General features: G+C 32.5%; 1 pseudogene; it reads right to left on the bottom strand.

Moving 5' to 3' along the window:
• Positions 1-7983: 7983 nt before the first annotated feature.
• Positions 7984-8059, bottom strand: LOC126008025 (uncharacterized; annotated as a pseudogene).
• Between the last annotated feature and the right edge of the window lie 3221 nt (positions 8060-11280).

The raw sequence follows: 11280 nt of genomic DNA, 5'->3' as shown, positions 1-11280 counted from the left end.
TAGAAAAAAATAGTATAGGAATAAAAATTTCCCAAAGGCAATAAAGAGCTAGAGATTAGATCTTCAGTAGGAAAAAGCCAATGAGGAAGAAGGGACAGGTCAGGGAAAGAGACTACTAAAACAATGATGGAAGAAAGTTGTCACTCTGGAGGAGAAAATGCTTAAAGGCAGTAAATAAAGTGTTATGCATGAAACCATATCAGTAGCAGTAATCTAAATTTACCTAAAAAAAAGTTGCTTGTTGCTTGCCATAGTAGCACACCGATGGATAGGAAGGAAATGGGATATTGCTGGACAGAAATAGGCATTTTTAAAGAGATTGGTGTTGAAACATTGTATGTAAATCATGGTATAACAACTTTATATATTTTTTGGTTTTGGGCTAAACGCAGTGACACTCAGGGGTTATGTCTGGATATGCACTCAGAAATCACTCTTGGCTTGGGAGACTATATGGGATGCCAGGGGATTGAACTGCAGTCTGTCCTAGGTTAGTGGGGGCAAGGCAGATGCCTTACCGCTTGTGCCACTGCTCCGGCCCCGGTCTATCAATTTTTTAAATAAATAAGTAAAGACCAAAATTTGGGAGCTTAAGTCATTCATTCTTTTTTTGTCTCAAGATTGCTTTGGGCATTTTGGGGTAGTTTGTAGGTTCATAAAATTTTCAGTAATTTCATTCTATTTCTTTGTATGAAATTATTGGGATTTTTTTTTTTTTGCTCTATTTTTGTCTTAGAACAACATCTAGAGATGTTTAGAATCTACTCCTAAATTTGTCTTAGTATTTATTCCCTGCAGTGTTTGGGAGCCCTTCTAAGGATAGGAATTAAATCCAAGCATCCTATATGCAAATCATGTACTACTTTCATTCTGAATAATGGGAATTTTACTTAGCAAATACATTGAATCTCAGTGTGTTTAATAAAATAAGCATTTTGATAACATTAATGAGACTAATTTCTGAGTTTGGATTTTCCTGTATCTTCTCTCTCTTTTAAACTGTGACACAGCTTTCAATGAAGACATCCTTCAGGATATTTATTAAATTTAATACTTGATATACAATTAAGATATGACTATTTTTTATTTCTTTCAATGAGCAAGGTTCATTGCTAGCATATATATAATTAGCATATATTTATATATCTTTTGATGTTGTTTTGGTTTTGTTTTGTTTGGGACCACACCCAGTTGTATTCAGGGAATCCTCCTGGCTCTGCACACAGGAATTACCATGAGAAGCTATGAGATCCTAGAGATGAAACCTAGGTCATCTCAATACAAATACAGTACAGTATGGTACTCATTGTACTATCTCTCCAGCCTGCCAATATATACTCTGTATATATTGATTTTGTAGATGCCATTTCAATTGAATTGATTTTCTTTATCTAAGGGTTACATAGTGTAGTCTTTTTTATTTTTATGTTTAAAAAGTCATATAAAAATGGTGATAACTCAGCATTCTATTTTCCTTTTTAGATTCTCTTTAATTCCTTTACTTTTCTAATATATCTTACTTGAACTCCTAATATTATGTGAAATAATATGGACATATGTGTTTTGTGCTTCCTTTAATGAAAAATTCCGAATTTTCATCAATGAATATGTTATTAATAGTTGTTCTGTTGTATATTGCATTTAGCATATTGAAATATACTCCATCTAGTCAAATTTTGCATTAATTTGATAATACAATTTTTTAAATTTAGTTTTGGGTGAGTCTCCAAAGCAGTTCTCAGGGGCCTTAAAAGTCACTCTCAGTTATACCAAATAGGTCAGACAGTTCAATGCTAGAATTTGATTTATTGGTTCTGGTCAGGCCAGAACTCTTGGTGCTTGGAGAATTAACTCAGATCCCTTCTCATAAATGGCATGGTTTTCTGAACTCTGGCTATCTCTACAGGTCTTATCATAGAACTTTTATCTTTACTTTTGTTAATGTTTTACCATTTCTTTTTAAAGCTAATAACGATAGTTTCTCTCATAAATGAAATATGGAAAATAAAATGATAGACTATAATTCTTATGATTTAAAGGATACTTTCTGCTGTCATTGTGTGATTTTTTAAAAAAGAAATCTTAGTCCTAGAAAAAAATAATCTAACTAGTTTAATCCCAACACTTCAAGTTACAGACCAACAAACTGTGTTTTAAATAGATGACTGTCAAATTTGTCAAAACCACATAACTTATTATTGTCAGGTCAATAAGAAAAGTATACAGACTAATGCCCAATAGTTTTTTAAAACTCCCTTGGAGGTGAGGCTGGAGGTACAGCAGGTAGGCTTTATATCTTGCACACAGTTGGCCAAATTGAATCCCAAACACCCCATATGGTTCCTTTAGTTCTATTATGAGTGATAATTGAGTGAAAAAGGAGGAGAAACTCCTTAGCAGCACTGGGCAGAGCCTAAATGTAATTAATTATTAGGAGGTATTTTTCAGGAGAAAATAATTCTGTGATTTTTAAATAGAATTTTGTAAAAAAAGAAAACTGGTGATACGCTTTCAACATCCTTTTCTGAATAAGGGAACATAGGTCATTTTTTTCTATTTCTACTATTCCAGTAGTAGAAACTATAGGGGAAATAAACTTGAACTTGAATATTTAAAGGAACCCAATTCTTACTTATATTAAATTCCAAATAGTCATATCATTTACTAAGTTTGTGGAGATGGGGACAAACACATAAAAATAGGTATGAAGTCATTTGCACCTTTTGTCTGGTTCTAAGTGCATTAAAAAAATCTCCCTTTTGTTTAAAAATTTAGTACCAGAAATAACTGTTATAAATATTTTACATATTTTCATAACTTGAGTAAACAATATTATATTTTTTAATAATATTTTTCACTACTTTTATATTGTGAACTTGGTTGAGAAGTGGACAATGAAACCATGGTTTTAAATGTTAGTTCCAACTGGGATTAGGTATTTTTTTTCACAAACTGCCAAAGACTGAATTTGAAACTAAGTCAAATTGTTCAATACCTACTGTTTCCTTGCTGACCTCACACAATTTTCAGATTTACTTGTTATCTAACCATATTTCAAGAGAACATAATTAAAAATTGTGCCAGGGAGTGTTGGGAGTTATGGCTAAGATCATAAATTTTGAAATAACAAAGTTCAAGTTCTTACTAGTCAACTTACAAGCAATGTAACACAAGCAACTTGCATGTGAACGTGTAACTAAGCATCAGTTTTTGAAATCGAGATTATAAAAATACTCATACCCACAGAATTATAATGATGGTTAAATAATATACTGTCTGTAAAAAAAAAGTGACATTCTGCTGTATGACTCCAATCTAGCATATGTGTATTTAACGATTTTTTTGGAAAATAATTAATATCATGTTGAGAGATCAAAACGTTTAATTTCCTGGTGGCTTTTAATTAAATATTTCTATTCTTTTCTAAATTTACAATGAGTGTGTGTTTGCCTCAGAGATGATTTTGAGATTTTTGTAAAGAATGGTTTTAAAATCTAGAAGAATCGTAGTATTGGTCTTACCTATTGATCTCTTTCTAAAACAAAGAAATGAGAAAATAATTTTTATTACCTTAATTAAACAAAATTTCTTTTGTCATTACTCTGTGATATGTTCCACAATTTGTCAAGGCTTATTATGTTATTTTATTAGGAATTTGATAATAAGGAAAAACAATCTATGGTAAAGGAAATGCATATTATTCATAAATTAAAAGGAGACTCTACAAATGAGAGAACCTAGAACAGTAAGGGAATGAGAACTCACGAAGAAAACTGTCTTCCCTAACTAATAACCTAGAAAGATTGTTGATTTAGTATAAAAGATAAAGTATAAAGTCCACGTGTTGGGCCGGTGTATATGAATAAGGGTAGTAGCAGTGGAATAATTCACAGGCAGTCAAAGTTTCATAGGAGTCAGCTCACTTTATTTCACAGTCTTTTCTCTGCCACATGCCTTTCTTCTCTCCTTTCTTTGCCCAATAACATTTTTTGTTGCTCTCCTCCCTCTCTTTCTCCAACCAGACTCTCTCTCTTCTTTCTTTCAAATAGCCTGCTCCACCCCAGGTATGGGTGAGACTGATTCTACAGGTGGAATCAACATCAACAGGAAGCCCAGGTAAGAGCCTTCTTTGTGGGGAGGGATAACCCACAAAAGATGACAAATATATCATTCCTGTTCCCTGTATAAACAGATTTTACTTTGTAGATATGTTTAATTCTGTTTGCTTGGGATGCCAAACTAAAAGCACAAAGTAGGAAGCTTAAACAAAAATATAATGCCCCACAGCTCTGGAGGTTTTTCAACTAATATCAAGGTGCAGAAAAAGCTGATTCCTTCTCTTGCTAAGAGAAACATTGCAATTTCCTTTATGACTGTATGGTTGTTTTCTGATAATTTTTGGTATTTATTGGCTCAATGATCTATTTATCTTCATGTTCACACGTTATTTTCTTTAGGTTTATATCTATACTCAAATTTCTCTTTAATAGTCACCAGACATAAAGAATTAGTAGATTACACTATTCTTTCAACTCTTATCTTAAGCTAACTCTATCAGCAGGGAACTTATTTTCAGATAAGGTTTTTTCCTATGAAACTCAATACGTGAATTTCAAAGAAACCCAGTTCAATTCTTAACACATATTAAGTCCATACAGCTAGTTTTACCCCTTGAACTATGCAAAGATTAGGAGCACAAACTCCTGCATAGTCAAAAACCCATATATAATTTTTGATTCAACCAAAAACTACTACAAATACCCTGTTGTTGATTAAGCAATTTTAATAGTTAATTAAAATATTTCATATGCTACATGTAATACATAATGGATATTGTAATCAAGTCAGTTAAAAAGAGTATGCTACTAAAAAGATCACAAAGGAAAATTCACTAGTAAAGAAAAATAGATTTTGAAATTTGAAAATAAAAATGAATATGAAAATTTAGATTTAAACCCAACCCATTTCTATAATAATTAGTTCTCTAGCACATACAGTGTAGGAATATAAAAAAAAACTACATGACATGAGTACATGAGACTTGGGTTTGATTCTCAGCACTAAGAAAAGCAAAATATCTCTTAAAGTTTTTCATATATGCTTATCGTCCTGTTAAAAGGTACTGGGGATGCCTAAGGTCTGGGACTGCCCAACGAGGAAGATTAGGGTCCAGGGATGCCCAGGGTCAGGGAGAGCTCGCCGCCTTATTAAAGACCACAAAACTTCAGAGATGTAAATCAGAAATGCAGGTTTATTTCCTTTCAGGAGCTCTGTGGTGTCACTGCAAGCCAGGAATTCAGTTTGTCCAAATTCACAAACATTTAAGGGGATTCATATGATAATGAGCTCACAAGTCAAAGCATTTTCATAGGTTTATAAAGTTTAGATCACCCAATGATTTTTTTTTTACAGAAAAGGCGCAATTTTTTGTTTGTTTAGCCCCTTCATGACATCATTTACCCCCAACTCCTAGACTGATGACATGCAGAGATATGGTTTGGACCCTTCAGGTAGGCTCCTATTCTACAGGGTGAAGAACCCATTCTCTTGACAGTGTGGTGACCAGAGCAATTAGGGGAAGGGAACCTTGTTTATTATATATCATACTTTAAGCAAGCCAGTGACAGAGTGACAATAGTATTAAAGTAGATTTGATCTTTATTCTATACCTATTATGCCACCTATGTGTTTTCTTTTTTCAATGACTGTGTGCAATTATTCCTCCGTAATCTTTAAGGGCCATCTGCCATCTGCGGGAACCAAGGTGTTCCCTTGTTGGAATGTAATAAGGTCAGTTTCCACCTCCCTCAATCCCTCCAAGGTGTCTCTAGGATGGAATGCAAGATGTCCTTGCATTGAAATGTTCTTATGGTTTACAGCCTGGTTCCAGGAATCAATTAAGGTTACCCTGGTTCCAGGAATCAGCTGTCTCTTTGGGCCTAGTCTTTTTTTTTAATATATTTTTTTATTTAAACACCTTGATTACATACATGATTGTGTTGTTTGGGTTTCAGTCATGTAAAGAACACCACCCATCACCAGTGCAACATTCCCATCACCAATGTCCCAAGTCTCCCTGCTCCCCACCCAACCCCCACCTGGACTCTAGACAGGCTTTCTATTTCCTTCATACATTCTCATTATTAGGATAGTTCAAAATGTAGTTATTTCTCTAACAAAACTCATCCCTTTTTGTGGTGAGCTTCATGAGGTGAGCTGTAACTTCCAGCCCTTCTCTCTTTTGTGTCTGAAAATTATTATTGCAAGAATATCCTTAATTTTTCTTAAAACACATAGATGAGTGAGACCATTCTGCGTTTTTCTCCATTCTGCGTTTTTCTCTCTCTCTCTCTCTCTAACTTATTTCACTCAGCATAATAGATTCCATGTACATCTATGTATAGGAAAATTTCATGACTTCATCTCTCCTGACAGCTGCGTAATAGTCTTTCTTACCTCGAAATTGCAGCCTGTTTCTAAATTTCTAAAAGCAAACTAAAAATAAAAGCCAATAGGGTGGTCAGTTCTACTGCAATCTTACCCATTACTAAGAAATCACCATTCCTGTTACTAACTACTTGAGAAGCATTATAAAATTACTTAAGAACATACTATGTCAAAAATATCTATTCCAACAGTCCAAATGTGCATTCATATCTTTAGGTTGAATTTTTACAACTCTATCACTACATTTTTTTCTGCCAGTCACAAAGCATGACTCTTTCTCAATTATCTTACCTAATGACTTCCCAAAGAAACCTGTTCAGACAGAACCTAAATAAAGCATTAAACACTGCAAACAAGCTATCAGGCAATAGGTTGTTCTGAATCAAAAAGCCAAAATATATTCATAGCACTTTTTTGACCTCTTAGTCTATTAGAATACATAATTTTCTAGTACTAAATCTTAAAATTTTTCAGGAAAATGGTGACACAATAGTAGAAAGTAACGGACCTGCAAAATTTCTCTCATTTATTTCTTTCCACAATCTAACAGTTGGGTGTTGGCATATTTTTTAGTTTCTGGCTCTAGTAGATGATAGATAGATAAATAGATAGATAGATAGATAGATAGATACATATATTAGATAGATAGATGATAAATGATATCTATGTAAATAGGTATGTATATTTCTAGGATTTTGATGATGTCATATCTATATTTCATAGTGGGATCACTGGTTATTTGAATAACAAAACTTTTAATATTATTAAGCTATGATTATTTCTCATGTAAAATACACTCATTAGCCTATAATTGGCAATGATTGCTAAGTAGACTGTATATCTATTGTTGACAACTATCTATAAACTAACAGTATTGGCAACAATACTACCAAAATAATATTTATAGAATATCTACAGTTAAAAAAATTCAATTGAAGTTCTAGGCTTATAGTATTAGTCAAAAAATACTAGTATTTTTTAATATTAGTAAAAAATATACTCATTCCCTTTATAAATGCAAACCTAATGGCAGATACTTAATTAGTAAAAATTTAGAAACTCTTGTACAGAAACAAGCTTTATCTAGTGACTAATAATCACTGTCTTCTAACTCTAAGCAAATTAAAAGTGACCATTTCTACATAAATTCTTTAACTTTCTTAATGTCAATATTTCCAATAATAAATAATAAAATTAGGATATTTTTACATAAATAACAGAATGTCTTCTTGTTTTAGAATACCATTATCTTGGGACTGAAAAGTGTTTTCCTTTTACCACATAATAGAATAGAGAACACAGTTCTGTAACACAGTTACATACCTATGACTGTGGTCAATAAATTATTGGGCCTAGTTTGTTTATTTGGCTTATTGAGGAGCCATACCTAGTACGGCTCAGGGATTACTCTTGGCAGGGACCAAAGAATCTTATGAGCTGCCTGTATCAAACACAGTTGGGCCCACACAAGGCAAGTGTGCTACTCACTGTTCTATTTAACCTGACCCTCAATCTAGTTTTTTTTTTTTTTTTTTTTTTTTTCCTTTACTGTACCTCCTCTTTCTATACAGCCAGTGTAAAGAACACAGCCTGTGGTAAGAATTGGGAGGCCTTATTTTATCTTTTATTTATTTTTTTTTTCTTCAGGGCAAACTAAAGTTGTTTTTTTTTTTTTTTTTTAAGTAAGAATTCATTTAAAGGACAAAATTGATTAACCTAATAAGGTAAACTAATATAACATAATATAGTGACATAACATAACATATAATATAATTAATATAATAATAATACATGTAAGTCAAAGAAAGTTTCTGATTAAAAAACACAATTTTTTTTTCCATAATGGCTTACATATCTTTCACTGTAGTATTTTGGGTACATATTCACATTAAATCAGGGGAATACCCATCACCTAATATGTCCTCTCAGAAACCTGAGTCCTTCAAAACCAAACGAAGCCATAAAAAAATGGGGAGACGAAATGAATAGACATTTCTCTGAGGAAGAGAGAAGGATGGCCAACAAACACATGAAAACATGCTCACCTTCACTCATCATCAGGGAGATCCAAATCAAGACAACAATGAGATACCACCTCACACCAGTGAGGTTGGCTCACATCAAAAATAATGGGAACAACCTTTGTTGGAGAGGATGTGGTATGAAAGGAACTCTCATTCATTGCTGGTGGGAATGCCCCTTGGTCCAACATCTATGGAGAAAAGTCTGGAGAGTGCTCAAAGAACTCAGAATTGAGCTGCCATTTGACCCAGCAATTGCTCTCCTAGGCATATATCCCCAAGATGGAAGGACATTCATTCCAAAATACATATGCACCCCACTATTTATTGCAGCACTCAGTATAATAGCCAAATCTTGGAACCAACCTCGATGTCCAACAACAGATGAATGGATCATTAAGATGTGGTACATATATACAATGGAATATTACATGGCAGTTAGAAATGATACAATCACAGACTTTGCAGCAACGTGGATGGACCTAGATCATGTTATGTTAAACGAAGTAAGTCAGAAGACAAAAGAAAAACACAGAATGGTAGCACTATTCTGAAACACCTAGAATACATAAAAAACAAAAAAAGGACATTGAAGAAGCATAACTGCTAGAACCACAAAGAAAGACTTCATAAACTCCATTCCCTGATCTGCACAGCCACCAAGATCTCTAGAAACAGGTCTGATTTTACCATCCAAGATAAAGTAGAAGTCTTCCACATACCACGAAAGCAGCAAGAGGAGAATAAATGATCTATTTTTTTGACGTCTTTATTTTGGTGTGGAGATTACGGTTGATGTCTCCAATATTATTTTATTTTGTTTTGTCTTTCTCTTTCTTTTTTGCACTTGAGTATGATTTGATTTCAGAACCGAGATTATTGTGTGGTGCCTGTCTTTATTGTTGTGGTGCTTATCGGTTATTTAATTCGATATTTTTTTTGTGTGTGTGTGTGTGTGTATTGTTGTGGTATTTTAATTACTTTTTTCACATCCTCTCTCAAACTGAGGTTGGAAGCCTCTAGACAGGACTCTGCCTATTTTCAGTATATTTGATTTTTGATTGAGAAGAGGACATATTAGGTGATGGGTATTCCCCTGATTTAATGTGAATATGTACCCAATCTAGTTTTAAACTCAGAAATATTCACCCATAAGGTAAATGACATTATAAAAGTATTGAAATAAAATTTACTATAATAGAGAATTAATAACTGATGTGTATTAATTTCAAAACAATAATAAAATTAATTTTGACATATTATGAGATCACTGTAAAAAGTTTCAGAATATTAGAATTAATCATAATTGTATGTTGTGAAATGACCATTCATTACATACTTCTAAGAAAAATATAATAACAATAAAGCACAATTATTATGGCAACAAAATAAGAAAACAATAGTTTTATGTAATATCTATTTATTGTAGAATTTAGTTTTATTTTTTCATTTTGTATGGAAACTTTACCTGATATAAACAGTCTTTCATTTAAAATAAATAATCATTATGGGAATTAAATTAAATGACAAGTATACTAAACTCTTCTTGGAACAGAAAAATTCATTCCTTCTCAAAATCTTATTTTTTGATTTTTTTATTCTATAAAAAACCAAAGTGTAGCTTATTCAACATTCAGTAAAAAATTTTGCTCAGATAACATTTTCAATTGTTACCTCAATTGGACCAAATATTTCAATATTATATCTCAGAGTCAGGGCATTATAGAAATAAAATAAAATATAGCTGATCATTCTATACTCAGCAAGTTAACGTAATGGAAAACCTGTCAGAGTTTTCAATGGTCTGATTAAAATTTGACTTCATCAATGCTTGTCAAAGTCATGGGCAAGTGTTCTTAGCATCACCTAACAGATTCTTTGAAAAATAACATCAGTGTGTAAAATGTTATCTATTTTCTCATCATCTTATTCTACAGCAGAGGGGGAATGAGGGAAAAAAATAGACCAAAATATTGATCTTAGCCTAGTATCCATTACTCATCAATTCTTAGAACATTAGGTCAGAAAAATAATGAGAAGTTTCTAAAATACTCACACTCAAATTTTAAAGATATTTTAAATGGCTTATTGTGGCTCAAATTTTGCTTTAAATTATGTTTAAATAGCTTGACTTTGCTTTCAGATGAGTTTTTCAGAAACCCACTTGAAATGAAAAAAAAAAAGACCTATTCTATAGTGATAGCATGGTTATAGATCAAGAGCTAAAAGTAACCTCATTAAGCAATAAAATATTTTGACTACTTACTGTCAGAGAAAAGTGTAATGTCAAATCTACTGAATTTAAAATTGTCTTGGCAGAAGTTTTCAGGTGTTAAAATGGACATACTAAATTAATTCTAAATGAATTTAGACATTGACTTAAGCTGTAGCACCACTTAAAGAGCTCTTGAGAGATAAAACTGAACTTATTTATAGGGGTCAGGAAAGATAATAAAACAGGTAAGGCATTTGCCATGCATGCAGCCCACCTGAATTCAATTTCCAACATTCTATAATATGATCTCCCAGAGCACCACAAGAAATAGTTAATGAGTGCAGGGCAGAAATAAACTCAGAGCACTGCTGGCTATGTCCCAAACATGAATATATATGTAATAGATATGTAATAGTGTGTGATATTTCTAATATTATATACATATGTATTACAAATAAATTACTTCATATACAGAACTCAGAACTCTATAAAATGTATGTCATCCAAAGTAGCCTTCATATGAAAAATGAAAGTATGTTAATCTAGAAAAGGAGTGATAGCTTCCTTTTATCGGTACAAAAATGCTAAAGTGTGCAA

The sequence above is a fragment of the Suncus etruscus genome, chromosome 4 (genome assembly GCF_024139225.1).
Source record: "Suncus etruscus isolate mSunEtr1 chromosome 4, mSunEtr1.pri.cur, whole genome shotgun sequence".
Lineage (NCBI taxonomy): Eukaryota > Metazoa > Chordata > Mammalia > Eulipotyphla > Soricidae > Suncus > Suncus etruscus.
This window is presented reverse-complemented; position numbering and strand designations above follow the sequence as displayed.